This window comes from Suncus etruscus, chromosome 1 (genome assembly GCF_024139225.1).
Source record: "Suncus etruscus isolate mSunEtr1 chromosome 1, mSunEtr1.pri.cur, whole genome shotgun sequence".
Classification (NCBI taxonomy): domain Eukaryota; kingdom Metazoa; phylum Chordata; class Mammalia; order Eulipotyphla; family Soricidae; genus Suncus; species Suncus etruscus.
Window position 1 is genome coordinate 57,308,103 of NC_064848.1, and position 25,814 is coordinate 57,333,916.

The window sequence follows — 25,814 nt, forward strand, 5'->3', positions numbered from 1 at the left end:
TGAGTTTACTTTAATCGTATAAACAATATTTATTTTTAGTATGTAAAATGTATGCTTATATTTTTAGTTAATTATTTTAATTTTAGTAATATAATGAAATATCAGATAAAACCAAAGAGTAACTTAAATAAAGATTTAGCAAAATATAAGCATAAGAACAATGTAATATAATATAGTAAAGTAGGCAGCTGTAGAAAAGAGGAATGAAGAAGCAGTAGCTTTTTGAAAAAGGCTAAACTTTTATAGTAATGCAGACTGGCAGGAACATCTAATGAATTGTCATAACTGTTGATTTCAATGACATAATGAATAACCTTATTTACCAGATTGTTAAACTGATTTGGGTGGGGGGAGGTTTGGGCCACACCCGGTGATGCTCAGGGGTTACTCCTGGCTATGCGCTCAGAAGTCGCTCCTGGCTTGGGGACTCCGGGGGATCAAATCGGTCCGTCCAAGGCTAGCGCAGGCAAGGCAGGCACCTTACCACTAGTACCACTGCCCAGCCCCTAAACTGATTTTTTTGTCTTAACTCTTAACTCTTTGAAAATAAAACATGTTCAGTGTTTCTATCTTCTTCAGAAAATTGCTTAGCAGAAATTCGATAATATTCCAGGGGCAAAACTCAAGATATAGCACAAATTCATGTAAGTTTCTTTCCTAAGTTCATTCCTCACACGTAGCACTCTGAGTGCATCACTAGGAGTGGCATCAAGTCTCTGAAGTACCTATGGGAAAGGGCCTATATAAAAATATTGCAGAGCAAAATCTTAGAAGATTTCCCAAAAGTCTCTTCCACAACACTTAAAGAGGCTTTATTGGAAGTTCTTTCTTCATTTAGTACTTAGTCATAGCTTAAGGTATAAAATTGAATTACAATCTATTATGTCAAGGGAAATATAAAACCTATAATTTAAATTTAATATTAATGTATTTTCTTTATTATTTTCATGACATTTATATTTCAATTTTAGATGTTATTTTTAAATCTAAGTTTTATAACAGGTATGCTGAATATTTTGAATACTTCAGAAGAGAGAATTTGATGGTTATTACAAAACCTTAATAAAGTAACTTGGGTCAGAGAATAGTTCAGGAGGCTGTAACTCATGCATGTATACTACTTGCACAGTTTGGATCCTTGGAACCCCATGATTTCTCTTTATCTACAAGTTGTTAGTCATAGAGACTCCCGACATCACTTTCAAGGTTCTTTCCAAATCCAACAAAATAATTAATTAGCCCACTATGCATTTTTGTCTTAACCAGAATAAATCCTATGAAAAGTTTTATCCATACTAAATGTCTAAAGACCCAATTTTGAATATAATAACATTTGAGTATCTTGATTCGTATGTTTTTAGAACTCCAAAAACTATGTGAAGATATTTTATGTGCCAAGTCTTCAGAAAGATATATTAACCCACTTGTAAAATTATAAGACAAGTTTATTTATTAAGGGTTATTATTTGAATACATTTATGTCTAAAATTTACTTTTATTTTGCTTTTCATATATTTTTATTTTTCAAGCATTGCTGCAGACTGGTTCTTGATGTCCAGTTTGAATTAGAGGGCTTCTTTTGAGTTCTCTTGAGAGTGGATACACTGATGGCAAAATATGAAGAAATGATAAGAGAGAATGTACAAATGTGTGTGAAGAATTGTGTTCTGACTTTAATTTTTTAAGCTAATAGTTTTATAAGGGGTAAAAGCCAGTCAGAGTTATTGAAAAGAATGTTTACAATTACAAAGGAGAGCTTAACAATAAAACAATATATCAAATATGGGTGTAAGCAGTAAGAGTTGTGAGTTACAAAGGAGAAAGTTTTACAACTCAAAGGAGTTCCTGGCAGGCTAGCCTCAGATAAAAAAGATCTGTACAGATACTGAGACCTCTAAACACAGAGCTCTGATTGTATCACCCTGGACAGAGCAGAAGTCTTCCACACACCAAAAAAAAAAAAAAAAACCCACCACCGGGAGAGTAATGATCCTGAGCAAAGAGCTGATCCCATGACACTATACTCCAAGGACGGAGAAACCCCCTATTGCATAGGGCAAGTGAATTCCTTTTTGAATAACCCCAATATTTACTGTGCCAGGGCAGGAGGGAAAAAAACAAAAATACAAAAAACACAAAACCTTGGACATTTATATATATAAATATATATATATAAATATATATATCTTACCTTCATTTATTATCGTTATTATTATTTTTATTTACCTAGCTATTATGGTCGATTTCTCTGTTTGGATGTGATTATTGAAATTGTTGTCCCCAATTATTCTTATTTTTTTTCTCTCTTCCTTTCTCTTCTTTCGTTTTGTGCTACGCCATGTTTCTTATTTCAAGACCACGGCGTGTTTTTTTTTTATTATTTTTTTAATCTGTTTTTTTGTGGTGCCTATCTATATAACCGGAGTCCTCACTGGATATTTGACACTTCTTTTGGTACTGGTGGAGTGTTTCACCTTCTTGTTCTCATTCACTTCCCAAATTGATGATGAGAACCTCTAGAAGGATTCTACCCATTTTCGGGGTATTAGACCCTTACCCCAGTTTATTTACTTTCTCTTTTTCAGGCAAAACCACGTAACTTGAACTAGCTAGCCCTGCCCCCACTTACAGGGGGAAATAAGGGAGGCAGCAAGACCAAACTGATGAAAGACTACTAAGTAGTAGGTTAGATACAGAGGGGACCATATATTCTAGCCGCCCTGAGGGTGAGGGAAGAGGAAATGGGAGGTAGGACAAAAACGGAGGGTTAGGGAGGACAATTTGGGGATGGGAAGCCCCCCTGATTTTATGTAAATATGTACCTAAAATATTATTGTCAACAATATGTAAGCCACTATGATGAAAATAAAAATTATATTAAAAAAATAAGGGATTAGTGAGAAGTAAAAAATAAAAATCTAGGAATTCTTAGCTTTACTGATGGGCTATATTATTTTAGGGTCAAGTGAAAGAAAGATTAAATCCGTTTAGGTGTAGTTCTCATTTTCTGGGAAAAGTCAATAGCCCAGAATCTGCATTTTGGCCACTCCCTTGCATCTCAGAAGCACAAGCTGCAAGGGTACCTTGAAGAGAGAGAAAAGAAATATTGTCTTTGATATGGTGCTAAAAATTATCCAGGTAAAGGGGTTTTAATCAAGGCTATATTTTGCCTGTGAATATCAGCAGAAGAGTGTATTAATTTTAAGGCCAAATAATATAAATGGAATATAATGTCAGTACCATAACATTGTTGGGGTCGGGGATCAGTCTCCTGTCTCGATCGGTGTCTCGAGCATTTCAAGGAGAGGCAGAAGCCATGCAATTTGCAAAGGTGATTTATTTCTGGCGCCAGGGTTAGTGCCAAGGGATGAACCTTAGAGCAAAGACCCCGAACCATTACTTAAGCAGTGTTTTTATAGAACACTTTTCCAAAGGGACAGCATATCTCATGGATATAGGTGTGCATTCCGTTTGTTTCATATTACTTACGAAAACAGTACAACTTAGTTAAAAGAAAGAGATATTTAGCAAACAAAGAAACAATCATTAAAACTTAACAGACCACCACTAAAAGTTACATTTTTATCCTACAGGAAAATATTAAACTTAAGGTTACATTTCTTTACCTCAAAGGATGGAGGTGGGGGGTGGCCACCTTACTCCACCTTACTGAAAGTTTTGCAAGCAGAGATAACAGAAAGCATGAGCAAATTGGGCGTACACTGTCCTTTTTGAGTAGAGCCTGGTTTTTATCTTTTTCGCCCAATGCTAGCCTGTGGCTTTGAAGGTCAGGAAACAGGAGGCCTTGAAAACTTAGGGAAACTCAAACTTAAATTATACTCATTTATAAAAAGCAAAATCTTCTTGTCCCTATCATTACATGAATATCAGAAATATTTCCAGTGATCCATGCAGGGGTAAAATCTTTCACAGAAGGCTTTCTGGTTAAATTTTTCTTGAAGTGAATGAAATTAGGCATTCCTGCTAAAACAATGACATTTTAGCTGGCCTACTGTTTTGTCCCCTAACAAGATTCCTATAAGTGATGTGACAAAGTATCACAGATTCATTCACATTATGGCTGCATCATTCTCAAGAGCCCTGTATTAGTTATGTCTAATAATACAAGTACAAATATATACAGCTAAAATATGGAAAAGTCAGTGAAATGATCCCAGAAGACATAACTCTTCTACTTTTATCCTTTACTCAAAATTTAAGGAGTGTAAGAGACTAGAAATTATTCTCTAGATACATCCTACAAAATGCAATTATACATTGAGTGGAAAGCTATCTTCCCACATGTTCTGAAATAAATCACAGGTAAGAATCATCAGATACTCATTGTCAGAACTCTTAATAATGAAGTATAATTCATTTTAATAACATTAATGGAGCACTTTGTGTGCTCTTTAAATCATGTCACTCAATTTCTAAAGTCAAATTAGTAAGACAACAATAAAATTTCTCTTAATTGAAACATACCAGAAGTATAAATCTTACTTTTTTATTTTATATTATAAAATTAATTTATATAAATTGAAGTAATATTTAAATACATATATAAATTTGTTTATAAAAATAAAATAATACATAAATTACCTGCATTTTTAATTCGGCTTACAATACTTACAATTGTACATCATAATTTTTGTACATACAAAAATACTAAAACACATTACCAAAAGTTTGGTTGAAAATTTGGCATGATTTGATTTTAACTAGTTCTGATAAAGCACTAGGGTTAATAACATTGGGTTTACAAAGGGATCATTATTTTTTGATCAAGGGGAAAGATAAAGTATTGCCAGTCTCCAAATCATTAGCATCAGTACTTTTGTTTTTTGAGTATTAAGCCACACACAGTGCTCAGTGTTTATTCCTTGCTCTGTGCTTAAGAATCCTGACAGAGCTTGGAGGATTATTTGAATGTCAGGTATCAAACCATGATCAGTTGAATGAAAGCTAAATATCATGTGCTCTGTCCTAACTTTTCAGTCCAGAAAAAAATTTTCTTTGTTTGTTTGGGTCACATACGGCAGTGCTCAGGGGTTACTCCTGGCTCTGTGCTCAGAATTCACTCCTGGCAGGCTCGGGGGACCATATGGGATGCCGTAATTTGAACCACTGTCCTTCTGCATGCAAGGCAAACACCCTACCTTCATGTTATCACTCAGGCCCCCAGAAAAATATTTTTGTAATCAAAATTTCTTTACATAATGTGAATACTTATTTCTTAAAAATATGTATTTTTATAAATAAAATAAATAATAAATGAACATAAAATAAAATAATACATAAATTACCTGCATTTTTAATTTGGCTTACAATACTGACAATTGTACATCATAATAATTATGTCCCAAAAAATGTAGTCTTGATCCACAAGACTCTAATGTTCTATAAAAGGTTAGTAACTAATTGTTTACAATAATGTATATTTAATTTGATATTTCTACTTGAAAAATAACATGTTTTCTATTTTTATATGCTTATTAAGCTATTTTAAAACAAAAATATTTCCTTATATAAGCAAGCAAATGCCAGATAGATGATAGTGTAATATCACATTATGCATGTGTTTCATGGTTTCTTTACTTAGTATATTATTGGACACTTGGTTATTTCCAGATTTGTGCCTTTCATAGAAAGTGCAAATGTAATTATTTTTTTGCTGGGAGACTCTTGGGATATATTCCAAGTGTTGTTCTGGGTTAAATGTAAGGGCATTTTGGGATGGTGTTCATATGTTTTCCAGAAAGTCTAGATAAGTGGATATTCTCATCAGTAGTGAAAGAGTATCTTTTTCTCACTTCCACACTAGCATTAGTTGTTTTTATAAGAACAATTTTTATATAATTGATACACATAAATAGAAGGAAAAGATTCTAATTGGCAGTTAATGTAATAATAAAGCTATAATTATGTAGGGAAAACATTCTATATTTATAGATTATAATAACAGGGATTGCACCATTATAATTTCCACACACAATATATAATATGACAGCTAGAATTTAGAAAACAAGGATACATTAAAGCCAAATACTGAAAGTGTTAAATGACAAAATACCCATAAAATAATTGTCAAGCCAATTCTTATTTGCTCCATTATAATACAAACATTCTCTGAATTGGCATGTAAGAATTGACTACTATATAGAGATAGAAGTTAAATAAAATACCCTGAATAACTACAATACATTGAAAGGTTAAATAATAGTAATCCTCACTACACTTAAAAGTTTAGACTAGAAGAATGACTTAATGTATTTAATTAATCCAATTATTCTTAAAGAGAAAAGACAAGATGTAACAAACAGAATAATACTTAGATAATTGTAGAGTAAAATGTCTTGCTTATTCTTAGCTAAATTTCTGTCAGAGGAAATTTTTAATTTCTGTGTTATATTTTATTTAATACATTTGTAAATGGCTTAATTAGCAGATATAAATCTGAATAGAGATATTATATCTCTAAACTAAAATGGTTAGATCAGACTAAAACTAGACATATTGGAAACCACTAGGTTTGGTTATCACATTCAATAAAATTACAATGGATATAGACTTGCAAGATTACATGTTATAAGTACAAAATATTATATTTTATAATAATGAATACAGTTATGCATTTAAAATTGATAATGATTTTTCTGTTTTATTTTATTCCAAAGCTTTACTTTGCCCAGAATTCTCTCCCTGTACATTTAAGACTTCTTATTCCAGAATTACTAACCAACCCCCAGAGTTCTCAAAAATCTCTCCTGGATTTTATAATTTTAACATGTTTTGTTGATGATACAAGAAAACATTGTATACTTAAGGCAATACTTACTGAAGATTCCCAAGAAATAAAATGACTAACAATTCTTTAGAATATAGACAAGAGCACACAGTGCCTCTCTGCAGTTTAGTCTCTTCAAACCTTTTACAGAATAGTTTCAAATATATTGAAATTACATAGAATTTTTTAAATTCATGTCTTCCTAGCTGTTATAATAGTGTTTTGAAGTAATTTTCTGTATAATAACTATATACATGCATCTATGTTGAATTAAAAGTTTCCCATTCAAAACCAGAAAGACAAATAAAGATTAAGGTACTTGCCTGGCAGGAGCCACTCCTAGTGTTAGTGCTGGAAGTAGATCAACAGGGGCCAGAGAGATAGCACAGCGATATGATGTTTGCCTTGAATGTTGCCTACCTAAAGCAACTTGGTCTATTCTCAGCAACCCATTTGATCCCTCAGCCTGCAAGAGCTATTTCCGAGTGCAGAGCCAGTAGTGACCCCTGAGTGCTACTGGGTGTGGCCCAAAAATAATGAATCAATCAATCAATAAAAAAATTTAAAAAGTACATCACCAGCATGTCATGCCTTCACAATAAACACAGCATAGCACACACACACACACGCACACACACACACACACACACACACACACATACACACACACACAATCTATGCAATAACTAATTTACCTAAGAATCTAGTTATGGATAGTGAAACACTAGCCTCAGTTATGCAATCTTAGCTTATATTCACATGCATTTATTGTTGATCATTAAAAAAACATAGATCAGACTCTGAGTGACTCCAATTAAATGTAGTATAATGAGGCTGGAGAGATAGCATGGAGGTAAGGTGTTTGCCTTTCATGAAGAAGGTTGTTGGTTCGAATCCTGGCATCCCATATGGTCCCCTGTGCCTGCCAGGGGCGATTTCTGAGCATAGAGCCAGGAGTAACCCCTGAGCACTACCGGGTATGACACCCCCAAAAAATTTAGTATAATAATAATTAGTTCTAAATATCAATCTTTAAAGGCATCCCTATGGATAACCTATGGTCCTCTGACTCATAGTTACTACTCTGGCCATGCAGTCTAGCTGAAGGAAGACCAACTAAACCCTCCTTATATGCTCCCCTAGTTTACCTTGCCAGGGTTCTACCTACATTCAATTCCCCAATTTGGAGGAAACTACTGTGCCAGACTTACTAAAACATGGACAAAAGGGAGTCAAAACTGTAGTACAGAAGGAAGGAGCATTTGCCTTACACGAGGTCGACAGGGTTTGATCCGCATAATCCCATATGTTCCCCTTTCTCTGTCCCCAACACCTCCAGAAACTCTTAGCCAGGAGTAAACCCTGAGCACTGTGGGAAAAAGAAATAGTGGCAGAATTGAATGGCCGCTCATGTAAATAACACATTTCTTATTAATGACTTGACTTAATATTCTTCAAATGATTATTTTATCCAAAGTAATTTATACATGCATTGAAATACCCATCAAAATCCCATGATATTTATCAGCTACACAGAAAAAATACTTCTAAAATTCATATAGAGGTGTTGAAATGATAGTACAGTGGGTAAAGGTGCTTCCTTGTCTCTATTGACCTGAATTTGATCTCATTGCTTATGGTTCCTTAAGTACAAGGAATGATTCCTCATAACAGTGTAAGGAGTAAACCCTGGAGGATAGATGGGCATGGCCCAAACATGAACAAAGTAAATTAAATTAAATTTTTGAAATAATAAAATTTCTGGCATCGTCAAATAATCCTTATAAATAAAATAAGGGGAATTATTATCTTAATATAGATTTTTCTTAAAGTAATAATTAAAACTGCATGCTATTAAAAAAGATAGACTCTTTGATAAGTTTAATAGAATTAAAACTCAGAAATAAATCCTCATTTATATAGGCAATTAATTTATGCCAAAAACGTAGTTTTATAAAGTTAAATAATTCAGAAATTCAGCAAATATTTTATGAAAAACTTGATAGCAACATGCCCTAAAACAAAATCAGACCTCTATATTACACTGTGTACAAATGTTCATTCAAACTTATTAATGATTTTGTATAAAATATGTTTCTAAAAATTCATTGAAGAAAACATTTTTAGTACTCTCCAAAATTTCACATCAGAATATTCAAATGATATGACCTCATTGGCAAAGAAAACAAAAGCAAAATAAACAAAAGGAACTAATTGAAGCTAAAAAGCTTCTGCACTGTGAAATAAATTAGATCTAAAAGAAGGTCTCACTTGGATTAGGAGAAAATATTTTTACAAAAGACTAATGCACAAACTATACTAAGCACTCTAAGAGTTCAGAACAACTAATTCAAATACCTTATTCAAAAGAATTGGGGAGATAAACAATTCATCAATGGTCACATAAGGATGGCAAATAGGTATATGAAAATATGTCCATTATAATTTATTATCATAAAAATGAAAATACAACTTAGAATGATTTATTGCCTCTTACCAACAAGAAGATCTTTATCAAATAATTCCAGAAACGAAAGATGTGCCTGGTATATCTCTTTGGGAAATTGTGGAAATCTCTTTGATCACATTTATAAAATTATAAATGGCACTCACGTAAAATGCCGTGACTTCATTCAGAGAATAAACCAAAAGATTATTAGTTTGGAAAATGTATGCATATACCTCTGTTCAAGATATTAAAATAAATCATGCACCCACAATAGAGGAACAAACATTATATATGCATATATAATATACCTAAATATATGCACAATTGACTATTAATTAGCTACAATATAATATTAAATATTGCAGATTCTTACAGCTTGATTTGAACTGGAGAAATGTCTGCAAGTTAATCAGAAAGAAAATGAGAAAAATTAGGTAATATTGCAGATATGTGAAATACATAAATACAGCAAGAGGTTAAACAATCCTCAAAAGAATTATCCCTGTGATATGGCCAATAAAATCAAATTTGAAAATGCTAAAGTAGAGATAGAAACAGAAGCATTATGACAGCTGTGGATATAGCTGTATCACTTTGGGTGTCATATACCAGCAACTATAAGTAAAAAATAATATTTAGGGTTACTGTTATAGAAACAATTAATACAAACAAATGAATGCATAGTCACATAACTCTTTTCATTTTTATGATGCTTTCATCTCATTTAGATCATTAATTGATTATTAGGAAAATAATTTAGTGAAGAAATGCCATTACTTACCTAAGAATATATTTAAAATCATAGAGAAAGCAACATCAGCAAAATAATTTGTAGAACTGCTTGATCAAACCAAGATTAGATTTGTTAAGATACAGTCTACATATAGACCTCACATAACAGATATATCCTATATTATTTTTGCAATGTTTGTCATGCAGCATTATATGAAAATAACTTACATATATATATATATATATATGCCATCTGTGTAGCCAAAGTAGTATAGAGGTATTAACTAAGTCAAACTACTTATGATTAAAGAACAAATGTTCAGAGAGCACACAAAAGAGGAAATTATATTTAGTTTTTAGTTTATTTTTGGTGGGAGTATTGAGCCACACATGGTGGCATTCAGAGGTTAATCCTAATTCTGTGCTCAGAAATTGCTCCTGGCAGGCTCAGTGGACCATATGAGATGCTGAGGATCAAACCCAGGTTGACTGCATGAAAGGCAAATATTCTACTCATTGTGCCCCAAGAGGAATTTTTAGATAACTGCCACCTCCAAAAAATGTTTGAGCAATCTACATTTGTACCAATAAGGCCTTTAATTCTCATTGTTTATTCTCTTTAGGTAAGTATTGGAAAAAACACTAAACAACTTATGCTAAAGAAAAATAAAAAACACAATCCAATCAGCATTGAGTTTATAATTTTAATTTTATACAATAATTAATATTTTATCTTGATTTTGGCATGACAAATTTTGGGTGTTCACACCTGGCAGCAGTCAGGTGTTACTTCTGGCTTTATGCTCAGAAATTGCTCCTGGCAGGCTTGGAGACCTTATGGGAATCCTGGATTTGAACCGCCATTCTTCTGCACCTAAGGCAAATGCCTTACCGCTGTGCTATCTCTCTGGCCCTAGAAATTAAATATTAAATTAATGTATATAGTCTGATGTATAGAAAGATGTTTTATTTTTTAAATATTAAGCATGGTATACATACTTTCAATTAAGTCTACTTCCTAAATGTTATTAAAGTTAAGGGCAATAATATAAAAATAAGTGGACTCTATGGTTTAATCTTGAGTTAACATAATAAATTTAATCCATAGTATTCAAATACTTAGCCAAAAACCAATAACTAGGATTGTTATTTTTAAATGAAATTAAAATAAATCAAAAGTCTTTCAGTAAAACCAGTCATTTTGGTAGTGTTAATATACATGAGATGAAACTGATTAGTGAAAAAGATTTAAAAAGAATTTCTCTTTACAATTGCTATCAGACATGATTTACCTTTCACTTTCATGAAAAACAATCTGTCTTTCTGGATTGCAGAATTCTTGCTTTCCAGATCCCAAAATTTTATAAGCACTAAAAAACATCACCAATGCCTTCAATAAACACCATCCACTCCTCACACACTATAGGATTTATTTTCATTTTTTCTGTTGAAACAGGACTAAAAATGGTGACGCTAGCAGAATAAAGGCTTTGAAATATTTTTGAGGACATAAAATAATGAATTTTAGTTAAGATCAGGAATAAAAATATTATCAAAATAACACAATTATAAAATGGAAAGCTGAATAAAATAGTAGCTACTTCTAAATTAAGTTCTGAAATATAAAATTTTATCAGCATAGGAACAAGGAAAGAAGAATAAGACATGCCTGTGAAAAATGTTGCTACATCAAAAATTCCTTCACCAACCAATAATTAAATAAAGAATAAAATGAGATATTTCTTGATTGGGAGAAATATGCATAGCTGTAATTATGTTGAAAAATTAAAATATAATAGATTACTTTTATATTTTATATAATACATTTTATTAAATTGAAAAACACAAATAAATACAGGTTATAAATCTATATTAATATAAATTCTTAAAATTGTATATTAATATATAATTATTAAAAAAGAATGGTAGAATGAGCTTAGAACATGTAAGACGCTTCATTTTTATATGACCCATGTATGATTGATTCTCAATAACACACATGATCTCTTCAACCTTTCCAGAAGTACAGAACCAGAAGGAAGACCTGGGCACTGCCAGGTGCCCTTCCAAAAAGAAAAATGTAAAAGTATGATTATGATATTGGTAAAATTTATTTTTCTTATAGAGAAAGTTAAAATTCAGTAATTTCAAAACAGTCAAATTGATATAAACTTAAATGTGTATAGATTGGTTCTTTTTTCCATTAGAAGTTTCAAAGAGTTTATATAATATTTCTTAGAATATGGTTTGGCAAAATTTTACTCACTTATATCTTAATTTAAAACTTGACATTGTTTTAGAAGTGTATCAGAATCCCTAGATTATCTTTGTTTTTCTGGAAACTGAATCAATATTTCTCTCCTATTCCTTAGACACGTTTTTTGAAAGAAGAAAAAGAAGAATATATGCTTTTGCTATAGAGTAATCCAAGATAAATATTTGAAACTTTGAGATAAAATTCAAGTTTTTACATCTAAAAGGCTTTTATTAATCACTGTTCTGGAATTGATCTTTTCCATTTTATAAAAAAGACTATTCATGCCTTTCTACAAATATAACTGCTAATTTTCATGACTTTTTTTACAATTATTTTTGGTTTTGGGTCACACCTGTTAGCGCTCAGGGGTTACTCCTGGCTCTGCACTCAGAAATTGCTCGTGGCAGGCTCAGGGGACCACGTGGAATGCCGGGATTTGAACCACCGTCCTTCTGCATGCAGGCAAATGCCCTACCTCCATGCTATCTCCCCCAGCCCCAATTTTCATTATTTTTAAATGTAGAAGACAGCATGTATATTATAGAAGTTTAGAAGATGATGTCTTTTTGACTTTTATTGAATTTTAATTACTGAACTTTTAAATGTGTATTTTAAGTTATTGCCCATTAAAATGATTTTTTACTAATACGTTATATTTTTGTTAAATAGCAAATGAAACTTCGTCAAAAATACTAACAGGAAAAATAATTAAATGAACATTAGAAAAATAATGAAAGCAGTATTAAACCTTCATTAATGAGGAAAATAAAAAATATTATTATAGTAAGATATTGAAAGGTATAGCAAGAGACAGAAAAGTATATGGACTATAGGTATTGAGATTCACTTAAATATAAACATATATAAAAGAAGATTGTTTCTTAGGGAAACTCCAAGATATTAAGAGTATTAGCAAACCTATCTTTGTTGCTTTTAGTGCATTTGACTTTCTGGTTTTTGATCGGACAAACTGTGCTCAGACAACTCCTAAGGCCAGAGATCATTCCTGCTCTCAACGGACAAAAGTATGGAGAGGAAAAAACTTATAACTACTGCACCAAAGCATGTACACTGACATTTAAGTAAATGTCTCAGCCTAACCAAACCATTATTAACCAATCACAGATATTCAGAGATTAATAAGCCTCTTTCCACTTTTATTAATTTGAGGGATAAGTAGTTTATCTAATTCATATGAATGACATTAAATGATTTTGTTGGGATGACTGAGACAGAAAATATAATTTTTACTATAGTTAACTATCCAAAAGAAATATGCATTTGGAATTGCTAAGGACAATTGACTAGGGATGCTTACATGACAATGGCTTCACTTAGAAGAAATACAGTTTGAATGTAGAGAATCAATTATGGTGTTATTTGAGCTGTTTCTTTATACCAACTTAAAATGCCAAATATATGATAATAAGTTTGAAAGATAAAAGTACACATATTACCTGTCTAATTGGAGGGATTTATTTGTTAGTTTATTGACACATAATTAGTGATGGTAAGCCATTGAAATTATCTCTTAATTTCACTTAGTAAGTAATCATTTCTTATAAAATTTATGAAGAAACTGAAAATTGAATATTACTATTTACCCAAAGACTAGTTTATAATGAGTAAGTATCCATGCAATTAAGGCCAGAAGAACTGTTCAGTGGCTAAGAGTACCCATCTTGCAAGAGTGAGGTGGTGGTGAGTTTCCTCACAGATGCTGTCCCTATGCCATGAACGTTGACTCCGAGTCTCTACTCTTTGAAAATGCTCACACTGCAAAGGTTGGAAGATAATGTGTATATACCACAACAATAGTGTGTGATACCATAAGACCCACAATTAAAAAATCATAAAGAACAGGGAGGTGTTTCATAGTGAGCACTCTAGTCAGAATGTCTGAAATTTTTATCAGTTCATGAGTACAATCACTGGGCCAGAGAGAGGCAGGTAGGGCATTTGCCTTGCAAGTTACGTATCCTGTTTCAATCCTGGCACCCTGTTTCTCTTGAAGTAACTATCCTTGAGCACAGAGTCATAAATAATTCCTGAGCATCATCGACTATGGTCCCAAAAGAAATCTAACAAAGAGACCAAAGGGCAAAGAGATCCCAGATGAGGACTGGGTTTTACCCAAATGCAAACAAAAAGAAAGATATCATTAATAATATTTTAAAGAAAATATTTCATTTGGGGTAACATTTTAGATATTTTTCCATATAAAATATTTTACCAGGTTGTCAGAAAAAATTTATTTGATCATTATTTTTTATTTCACAAAACATGAACTGTTCATTTTACATTAAACATTATATTCTTTAAAATATAGCATTACTTGAGTCAGAGCTATAGCACAGTTGGAAAGTCATTTGCCTTGCATGCAGCTGACCAGGATTTGGTCCCCGGCATCCCATATGATCCTCTGAGCCTGCTAGGAGTGATTTCTGAGCATAGATCCAGGAGTAACTGGAGAACAAACACAAAGTATCATTAATTTGTATCTTGAAGTTAAAAAAAAATAAAATGCTAAATAACTATAGTTATTTTTCTTCTCTTGTAAACATGTAGCTAAAGAATGAAAAATGAAAAGTAGATTATATGACAACAGTGGAATAATTATCATAATCAAAGAAAATACATAATACTATGGTAAATTTTATGACTAGTTAGTCTGACTTTTAAAGCTGACAATTTTTTAGCTTAGTTTACAATATTCTGAATATCTAATTTGAATCAAATTGTAATTTAAAAACCAATTTACTTGTAGTTTCATCTCTGAATCAGGTGCTATATACTTGATTCATATTTACCAGTGTGCAAGATTACATCAGTGATTTTAAGATATACATGTTTTTCATTAAAATTATGTAATTACATTCTGGGGAACATTCTCTGAGAACTCAACCCTATTCCACTGATCTGAGGTTCTCTCTGTATTCCAATACCGTGCTGTTTTGATAACTATTGCTTTTGATAAAGGGACAAGAAATCCTAAATGGAGCAAGGAAAGCCTCTTTAAAAAGTGATGTTGGCACCACTGGTTAGCCACTTGCAAAAAAGTGAACTCAAACCCCCAGCTAACAGCACTTATGAAGGTAATATCCAAATGGATTAAAGACCTTGATATCAGACCTGAAACCATACGGTATATAGAACAACATAGGTAAAACACTCCATGACATTGGCATCTTTAAGGAGGAAACAGCACTCTCCAAAAAATTGGAAGCAGAGATAAACAGATGGAACTATATTAAGCTGAGAATCTTCTGCACTTCAAAGGAAATAGTACCCAGGATACAAGAGCCACCATTTGAATGGGAGAAATTATTCATCCAATACTCATCAGATAAGGGGCTAAAATTCAAAATATGCAAGGCACCGACAGAACTTCACAAGAAAAAAATCATCTAACTCCATGAAAAAATGGGAAGAAGAAATGAACAGACACTTTATCAAAGAAGAAATACAAATGCCCAAAAGACACATGAAAAAATGCTCTGCATCACTAATCATCAGGGAGATGCAAATCAAAACAACTATGTAGTACCATCTCATGCCACAGAGATTGGCGCACATCACAAAGAATGAGAACAAGCAGTTCTTGCAGTGATGTGGAGAGAAAGGAACTCTTATTCACTGCTGGTGGGAATGCCCTCTAGTCCAACTTTTATGGAAAACAATATGGAGATTTCTCCAAAAACTGAGCATTGAGCTCCCATATGATCCAGCTATACCACTCCTAGGGATACACCCTAGGAACACAAACATGCAATTCAAAATTCCCTTCCTCACACATATATTCATTGCAGCACTATTTACAATGGCCAGACTCTGGAAAAAACCAAGATGCCCTTCAACAGATGAATGGCTAAAGAAACTGTGATATATATACACAATAAAATATTATGCAGACATCAGGAGACATGAAGTCATGAAATTTTCCTATACAAGGATGTACATGGAAACTGTTATGCAGAGTGAAATAAGTCAGAGGGAGAAAGATAGACGCAGAATAGTCTCACTCATGTATGGATTTTAAGAAAAATAAAAGACATTTTTGCAATAATTATTAGAAACAAAGAGATGAGTGGAAGGTCCAGCTCACAATACGAAGCTCACCACAAAAAGTGAGTGCAGTTAGAGAAATAACTACACTGACAAGCCAGGAGCAATTTCTGAGCATGGAGCCAGGAGTATCCCCTGAGCACTGCTGGGTGTGACCCAAAACACACACACAAAAGGCAAAACAATGTGAATGAATGAGGAAAATAGAAAGCCTGTCTCGAGTATAGGTGGGGGGTTGGGAGGAGGAAGATTTGGGATATTAGGGATGGGAATGTTGCACTGGTGAAGGGGGGCATTCTTTATATGACTGAAACCCAACTACAATCATATTTGCAATCAAGGTGTTTAAATAAAGATATTATAAAAATATAAAGAATAAAGAATTAACAAATTATGGTAAAAGAAGGGGAGAGAGTTCATTAGTAGTTATATTTGTGAAAAAATTTTTATCACCAATAAAGTCATTAATACAATAGCCAAATTTTATTTGATTACATTCTAAAAATATATAGGGTATTTTTCTTGGAAAATAAAAGTTTTTTCCATTTTTAGATTGTATAGAATTTTTGGGCGGTGGGTACAGCCAGTGATGGTCAGGCGTTACTCCTAGCTATACGCTCAGAAATTGCTCTTTGTTTAGGGGACTATAAGGAAAGCTAGGTCTATAAGCTAGGACTATAAGGAAATCATTGTCTGTCCTAGGTGAGCAGTGTGCAAGGCAAATGCCTTACTGCTGTGCCTCAGCTACGAACCCTAGATTGTATAGGATTTTTTTTAAATTCAAACTAAACTAGTGTCAATTTATACCAGAGATTAAACATTTTGAATTTATTTTTTTTTATCATATACTAAAAATAAGCTATTTAGATACAATAATTTTAGTTGTTCCTGATTTTATATTATGGTTTGTAAATAAATAATAAATAAATTATTTAAGTATAGGTTTTCACCTAAAAGATCTACTTTGTGTATCTGTATATATCTTAATGCAGAGCTAGTCTGTTTCTGTCTCCCCATATTCACAGTGTCTGATAAGCATAAATTCAATACATGCATTCAATGAGTAAATACCTATTAAATCCTATACTTTCATGCTTCTTTATTATACATTATTTCTATTTGTTAGAAATTATTAAGGACCTTATAACAGAAATGCCATCTGCCAGACATGTTGGTTTTTGATAAATGACTAACCGATCAATAATCCATGCTATGTGTATTATTTACATTTATTTTATTGAAAGCTGCTTTCCTTTTATATAAAAGTAAAGATGTAGGAGGTGGATAATCTTTAAATTATTTCAATTATGAAAGTTCTATTACAGGAATATATCACTAAAGAAATAGTGGGGAATTAAAACTGTACGAATGCTATAAGCTAACAAGAGCATAGAGAATAAAAACAAGTGAATGACCAAGTTGTGGTTTTTATTTTTTAATTCCGACAAAATAACAAAAGCTATGTTCCTTTAACTAAGCTCCTGTTCTATTCCTATGGGCTAACAATAAAAGTAACAATATATTCCTGTTTGAATATTTGTTATTAGAATAACTAATGTGCTAGATTTAATTAGCATTTAGGAAATTAGGTATGATTATTTTCTTTTTTATTATTATTAAATACGTTAACTTACTGCATACTTAAATTTATAAAACCTGATTTTTCTCTCGTAAATTAAGACTAACAACAAGATGAAGAATAGTATTCATTTTTATCTAACATAAATACTAAAGTTCAGTGACCTAATTATTTATTATTATGGAAGGAATACTATATGCAGGGGTCTCAAACTCAATTTACCTGGGGGCCGCAGGAGGCAAAATCAGGGTGATCCTTGAGTGCAAAGTCAGTAGTAAGTCTTGAACATTGGGGGTGTGACACAAACAACTAAAACAAAACAAAACAAAAAAAGATTCCTCTAGGGCAGGACCACAAAATGTTGTACGAAGGGCCGCAAAGGGCATGTGGGCCGCAAGTTTGAAGTTTATATCACTTAGTTAAATAAATTTTCTACAATACATTTCACAAACTATTTTTTGAAAAAAATTATATGAATAAACATCACCACATATTATTTTCAATAAAGCATAAATTACAAATTTTATTTGGTTGGTTTAAGTTGCAAACTTTTTGATTATAAATTTTGGTTTAAGTTGCAAACTTTTTGATTATAATTTTGATTATAAATTCATTACTCATGACATGCTAAATATATTATTTGTCACCTGAGACCCTGAACTAAATGAAGAGAGAATCAAATATTTATTATAGAAATTTTACTGTATAGCAATAAACAAAAGATGGAGAATATTATTTATATTTACATTGATATTTAGCTCAAATTTTATTTTATTATATAATTACTTTAATTACTCAGCTACTGTAGTCATTTGTATTATATGTGACTGAGAGTGAATTTCATTCACATTGTCAATACATGAACATCACAATATCATTTAGTATGTGAACTGTTTTATTTTTGAATTTGAAGGCTTATATTTAATTTTTAAGTACACACTCAAAAATTATTTAGAATATCTTATCATATCTAAATATGATGATCCAACAATTTTGTCCACTTTTTTTCTTTGGGATAATACCTTGCATTGCTCAGTAGATACTCCTGCTGCTGTGCTTGGGAGTTCATGATCTAGCAATTGGATTACCATGCCAGACCATGTAGTGAGTTACTGGAGTACCTCATTTGAAGCACATCAATCATCCTTAAACCAACATTCCAGTTTCCCTGATTAATTTTAATGATATTAGACAATGTTCTTTATAAATGATGATAATGTATTTATTTTACTCCATGGCTTGCATATCTTGTTCTCATTGTGTTTTAGATATAGCCCCAATGGGCAGTAGTAATATAAGTTAATTTTGTGATCGTATGTGCCTGCCCATTTAGGGACCTGGAAAAAATATTTTAATTTTCATTATATCCAATTTAAAATGTTATCTTTGATTTCAAATGCATCAGCAGATATATAACATTCTGTTTGTTTGTATGCTTTTGTTTTGTTTTGGGGCCACACCTGGTGATGCTCAGGGGTTACTCCTCACTATGCACTCAGAAATCACACCTGGCTTGGGAGACCATATGGAACTTGGGGGATCTAACCACGGTCTGTCCTAGGCAAGCGTGGGCAAGGCAGACGCCTTATTGCTTGCATCACCACTCCTGCCCCAACATTCTTATATATAATTAATAAGAACTTGAAACATCATTTTAGTCTATTTTTCTTATATTCTGAGTTTATTTAATATAATTTTGTATATTTTATGCAATATCTATACATAAATATATGTATATGTATACATATATATACATATATATTACATAAGGACTAAGAAAGAGATGAATAACTGATTGAAAGCTTGATTCACTCCAGGCATCCAATATAGTGTCAGATATCCAGAAAAAGATTCTGCGGCCAATAAAAGAACAACTATTTGAGGTTTGTCTTTTTGTAAACAGAACATGAAAGTTCAAATAGAATAGGAAATTGTAAGGGGGCTTAGAGGATTAAGACAGAGGAAGAGATACTCTGTAACCAAATCTGCACTCAGCAACAAGTTATTAATTTCTCCTTTGCTTTGTATGCATTCCCATGTAATAGTTTCAGGAAAATTTATTGAAACTATTAAAAATGTTGCTTTTGTTGTTGTTAGTATTGTTTTGCATTTAGAATACTTATAATTTTATTAGAATTAAATAAGTTTATTAAAGTCTTTAGCCCAGTCAAACCCTACAATACACACATTTCCTTTTTGTTTGAGTGAAAAAAAGTGATAGAATTGAGAAGTTGCTTCAGATTCTTAAAGCTTAAAGTGTAATGGTGGCACTAAGAGAAAATAATGTACAGAAAATAGAGTTTTAATACATTTAAGAAATTTTAGGACTTGGAAAAAATTACCTTTATGAACTTTAGATATTGTAGAAAAATGTATTTCTGAACCCATAAGAAAAGAAGGCATCAAAAGTACAGAAAATATATCCCATGGCCAAAGATTAGAAGAATTAATATTGACAAAATGATAATTCTACTTACATTATGTAAAACAGTAAGTTTTCAAGAGAATTCTAGCAGATATTTTTCTGGTATTAAGAAAATAATTTAAGAAAATGTGTATAAAATGATAAAGTGAATGTATAAAAATATAAATTCTGGGGCTGAAGTGATAGCACAGGGGAGGGGCGTTTGCCTTGCACGCGGCTGACCTAGGAGGGATCTCTGTTTGATCCCCAGTGTCTCATATGGTGCCCCAAATCAGGAGCAATTTCTGATCGCATAACCCAGAGTAACCCCTGCGTGTCACTGAGTGTGGCCCAAAACTAAACAATTTATCTTTACCTGGAATATTCGGCATCAGAAAAAAAAAAAAAACCCACAATATCTTCTTTTCTTTTCTTTAAACACATGGCAGTTTGTAACAGAAATGATTGCTTTGCTTCAGTGACTTCCCCTAGTCACCCTGAATACCTGCTAACTAATTTACACTCCAAAAAGGTTTTGCCAGTATAGCACTGGGCTCTTTGAATTTACTAGATATAATTTTATAACTCTTTCATCTAAGTTTTATCTCTTTCAAAATCAGAATTTAGGAAGTTAGTTTTAGCCCTAAACTAGAAACCTGTTCCCTGGTAAAGGAAGTTTGTTATAGGAAACCTGGCTTCTTGCTAATCTATTAATTTACATCAGTATGACACCTAGGGCCAGGCCAGAGAGGAACTCCTTTGAAGTGTAAACGTTTGCCTTTCTCTGAGTCCCTAACTAAACTATATTCTATTCTAAGATTACAAACCACCTAGAGCCTTGTGTATTTTTTTAAAGACCAAACAATGTACACTGATAAATTTCTGTACTTTACAAAGAAATAAAATGTGAGCATTCCTCTCATGTATGACTGTCATTTTTCCCTTTAAATACTCTGAGTTTGGAGATTAAATTTGTAACATGCTTGCCAGAACGTGTAGTCCCCAAACTTTGTGTGGTCTCATCATTTCTCATTTATTTCATATGTCGCTGTCCATGTATTCACTCTTCTCAAAGGGAACTCAAAAGTAGCCCTTTAATGCATCAGGATTCCAACAGCCAATCCAGGAGATATGGCGGACCAAAACTAGCATGCAGGAGATGGATCCTCCAGTCCCACATGGTCCCTCAAGCCAGGAGATATTTCTGAGTTATTAGCCAGGTGTAACCCCAAAGCATCACAGGGTGTAGCCCCCAAAATAATTACAAAAATAAAAATAACAAAAAAATTACTCAAAAGATTTTGACTAGTATTAAGAAAAATTCTTTGAGAAATCCTAATGAATCAACTCATCAATGGCATCTAATAGTATATCTAATCACTTAATTTATATTTACAGTTTAGATATTAATCTGTTTTGGGCTTTTTGTCCAAATCTAAATCAATAAATTCCAATCTAATATTAAGATTTATAAGCAGATTTTCAACATTTGTTCAGATTTATCCAGATATCTAGTTGAAATATGAACTAGAAAATTGTTAGAGAAGTTGAGATTACTTAGCTTTAAATAAGAGATTTTTTTTACCAATAATAATAAAAAAGAAAGTAAGGACCTATATCTCTGAAAAAAGCAGCATCTCTGATATAAAACAATGATGCAAAACAATGTAAAAGAAACGGGAGAGTACACGAATGAATGAGAAATTATTCCATATTCGTGGATCAGAATTCTTGAGAATTTACTTATTTTTCTTGTATAATTGAGACAAATCTTTATTTTTTAAAATTTTACAGTGCAAAGCAATTATAGTTAGCTGTAGCACAGAATCACACTCTCTACTACTCTTACAAATGCTTGTGAATGCTCAAATCATGCCTATATTTTCTTCTCACTGGTTTAAACTCACAAGAACCTCAAGTTAAAAACAGAAGTTGCAATATTTTTCAGCTAAGGGCTAGCTTTTTGCCATATGTTTTTACTTCATTCTTAACTTATCTGCATTCAGGAAAATATGTATTAATCACCATAAAATGCAAAACTCTATATCCATGGAATAAAATATAGAATTAAATGTAAACTTACTGCATTATTATCTGAGTCAGCAATGTATCTAGTAATTCTGAAACTAGATATCCTCCATCTTTGCATGTTGTTATCTAAGCTTGATGATTCTATAGAAAGAGGAAAGAATGGTAGAAGCACTAACAATAGGAAGTGCCTCAACCAGAAGTAATATACTCTTCTCCTTTTTATTATCCATCTACTAAAAAACTGGTTACATAACTGCAATTTAAAAAAAATGGGAGGCTGTGCACACAGCATAAAAAATGGACTTATGTATGCTCTGTCTGCCAATTTTAGGTTAAACTTATTGATTTCTTTTTAAATAAAATACTACTTTTGTATGACAATTTTTGTTCATTAGTAAGCAAAAGTTCTCAACCAGATTTAATGTTCATTTAAAAATTATGCTAGCATTAAAAATAACTCAACAAGTACAAATTTTCTATGATATCATCAGTTATTCATGTTCAAATTTTATTTTTGAATCTTCCATGTCATTGTGATTTTATTGTAATATTAGCTTTCAAATGTAACAGGACACTAAGTAAGTGACAAAGTTATTCATTGTTAAGGCTTATTGCAATTTTGTTCACCTAAGAATAAAATTAGCTGGGTGGTTTTTATTTCAAGTTAAACTTTCTGTAAGTGAAGTATATGTACCACCAAAATGAAATTGATTTTTTTTCTGTTAAAAATAACCTTTTGGTTTTGTAACTATGAGAGATAATTATAACTTTTATAGATAATTGGGTGGCAGATTTTCATTTGCACAATGTTTAAAATTGATGTTTTATGAAGAAAAATGTTGGTCACAATTAATCTTTATGCCAATATAGTAGGATTTAAATAGTATAACTAGCTAACATGATATTAAATTAAAGTTTAACATCCTCTTGTTTCAGAATAATTAAGATCTGTGATATTCAGAAAAAATGACAGCTATTTTCTATTTATGTCCTTTCTAAACTTATAAATTTCTAGAGTCAAAAATGTAGCATTTTCATCTTGGATATTTTTTTAAAAATTATGAACAATTAAAGTATTTTGCAAATGCTTTCTTTTCAACTTAAATTCAAGGTTACAATGTCAGAAATATCACATCCTTCCATAGATGACAAATCAATAGGTGTGGGAGTTAAAAAATAAAGTATTTTCTGTCCTTGGGGGGAAAAATTAAGTACACCAGTGATTGGTGTGATATTAGAATTATGTACATTAGAAGCCCACATTAAAATTTTATACATCACAATATATAAATATATACACATAATAAAATTAAAATCTAGTATAAATATTTATGAAATTTAATACAAAATAAAACTGTCACATGCTAAATGATTCACTGGTCATGAAAAATGTATATTAACTGTTCAATGTTTTGTATTAGTTTGGAAAGAAGTTTCATTATTCAAGTGATTTAGAAACTACTCCCATTTACACTAGATCATACATGATAACAATTAAATGCAAAGTTCTGAATATGTAATATAATACAGAAACTAAAGTGCCTGGGACTACCAGGATCCTTCTTGCAATCCTCTGGAGTCTCTAGGACCATAAGCAAAAATGCTTGTAACTAAGTGTATGTAGTGTTTAGTACAGAAATGCATGATTTAAGTAGTCTTATCTCCATGATCTCTCATATTCTTTTTATTTTTCAAGTAAATGTGATACATTTTACTGGAAGCCAGAAAATTATAAAAGTATACAGATATATATGTATGTGTATATATATATTAATTCTGCTTAAATCCATTGTGTGTTTTACTAAAATATCTTCATGGAACTTATACATTTGAAAATAAGGATTCATGAAGTTCAAGATAGAGAAAAAGTTGGGAAGCTAAATGCTTAACATTGTTTTATTTTAACTGAAAATAGTTAAAAAATAAAATGAAAAATATTTCAGAGCCAATCTTTTAGAAGTTAGCAAATATGTGTTAATGATTGTCAAAAAGATAGGAAAAATGGGGCCGGAGAGGGCTTTTGCCTTACGCATACTAACCTAGGATGGACCATTGTATGATCCCCCAGCATCCCATATGGTTCCCCCAAGCAAAAGAAAAAAAAATGATAGGAAAGAGTCCAAGAAAGAAGATGGTCAAGGAAAAGAAACAGGGTTAAAAACATCTTAAAGAGGATGTTTATTTTTTTGTCCATAACATCAAATTTTGAGAATATTGATTGGTAAAGGTAAAAATTTAGAGTGGAAAGTCACAATTTGACTTCACAAATATGACAACTGATAACTTTATCAAAGAGTTATCATAAAATTATAATCATTTTAAGTAAAAATTATTTAACAGATATAAGTAGAGGTTTACACTACTATAAAAGGATTAGAAGAGAAAACGATAGTAAATTGCTTCCAGGAAATATCAGAATGTGGTTATTACAAGTTTATAAAGCCAATGAACCCAGTTATATTCAGTATGTAAATTATTCTGATGAGATTTCCAGAATGTAAGAGAGAGAGATGCCTATTCACAATAAGTGTGATTTCAATTGCCTCTTTATATCACGTTTTTATGTAGTAGTATAACAGAAGAGAAATTGATACTGATATTCTAAACTATCTGTCTAAATTAGTGGTCACAGGATAATAGACTTATTTTTCTTAAACTTTTCAGTATTTGATGAAATCCTTTTATTGACTGAATTTTGGAAAAAAATGACTTGGAAAAAATGGTTTCAGAATTCTCCCCAAATTGCAAGGGAAAATGCTGAAAGAAACAACAGAAGCAATTTAGCACAATGGCCCTACATGAGTTTTGAAATTAGACAACAGGCTAGAGTCTAGCTAAATTCACTTGAAATAAAGAAGTGCATGCATCAATGGAAGATAGCTCTTTGGGGAGTCTGGTTAGAATACAAACTGCAGAGTAAAGGGATTTTTTCCCCAGAATGTTGTGAAACAACATTTTAAAAATAAATTTTAAAACATGGATGATAGAAATTCTTAAAAGGTTAAAATAGAACCACATAACTTGAACCATTTTGTTCTGCCTCACAAATTAAAGGGAAAATAATGGAGGGCACCAAGACCAAACAGGTGTATGAACCATGATTAGAAATAAAAAATGATCATACTTAAACACCAAATCCAAAGCCAACGACAACAGAATCAAAACCCAATCTGTAACAAGCTAGACACAGAGGGGACCACTTATACTAGCAGCCCAGGGTTCAAAGGAGGGGGATATGGGATGCATGCTGGGAACAGAGGTGGAGGGAGGATAAGAACACTGGTGATGGGAATGCCCCTGATTCAATGTCACTATGTACCTAAAATATTACTATGAAAGGTTTGTAATCCACTTTGGTCAAGATAAAAAATATTTAATTAAAATAAAAGAATATCTGTGAAAGAAGAGCACAGTGATAAAAAAAATAAAATGATCTACTATTCACCTAAAAGTAAGGACAAAATATCATGAGGAAAACTGATGTGTGTAATAAAAGTGGTAAAAAAAACA